The 742-nt window shown below is 39.9% G+C and overlaps 1 non-coding gene across 1 annotated transcript; it reads right to left on the bottom strand.

The window, feature by feature from the left end:
- Nucleotides 1-265: 265 nt before the first annotated feature.
- trnav-aac (transfer RNA valine (anticodon AAC)) lies at nucleotides 266-338 on the bottom strand. Its single transcript has one exon. It is a non-coding gene; the product is annotated as a tRNA-Val (tRNA).
- Nucleotides 339-742: the final 404 nt, after the last annotated feature.

The raw sequence follows: 742 nt of genomic DNA, 5'->3' as shown, positions 1-742 counted from the left end.
AGGAAAATGAACTCCTTGTCATTGTGACACACACACACCACTGCACACAACGAAATGTGACCTCTGCATTTAACCCATCACCAAAGTGTACAGTGGGCAGCTTTGAACACCCGGGGAGCAGTGTGTGGGGATGGTGCCATGCTCAGTGCACCTCGGTGGTAACTTGGCAGCTGGTGGACTCAAACCTGAACCCTTCCGGACCCATGTCCGCTTCAATTAACCACTAAGCCACCACTGCCCTAAAATGCTAAATCTAAACGAGAGATGTTTCCGGCCGGTTTCGAACAGGGGACCTTTCACGTGTTAGGCGACCGTGATAACCACTACACTACAGAAACACACTGTATATCCATAATTACATAATGATGATGATAACAGTTATTTATATATATATACAGGAAAAAAACAACATTCCAGTCACCAAGTACTTTAGGTTGAAAATACTTGGTGACTGGAATAAGGTATTAAAAGAAAACAAGTTCCTGAGCAACCAAAACCTTGTGCAGTAGGTTAGCATAACAAAAGAAAAATATCAGCAGTTCATATAATTTTTGTAGTGACTTTGAGAAATAACAACAAACCATGCCCCCTCATTTTTAAATAAAATGTCAACAATTACAAAATTAAATAAAGCCAAGTGCAAACTTTGTACTTTGCTGAGCACCAATGGCAGATTTGAGAAAAAAAGTCTCTGTTTTGTCATATTATAGGCGATTTCTCTTCTTATTTTTCTTATGCCCTA

This window comes from Cynoglossus semilaevis, chromosome W (genome assembly GCF_000523025.1).
Source record: "Cynoglossus semilaevis isolate Cse_v1.0 chromosome W, Cse_v1.0, whole genome shotgun sequence".
Taxonomy (NCBI): Eukaryota; Metazoa; Chordata; class Actinopteri; order Pleuronectiformes; family Cynoglossidae; genus Cynoglossus; species Cynoglossus semilaevis.
This window is presented reverse-complemented; position numbering and strand designations above follow the sequence as displayed.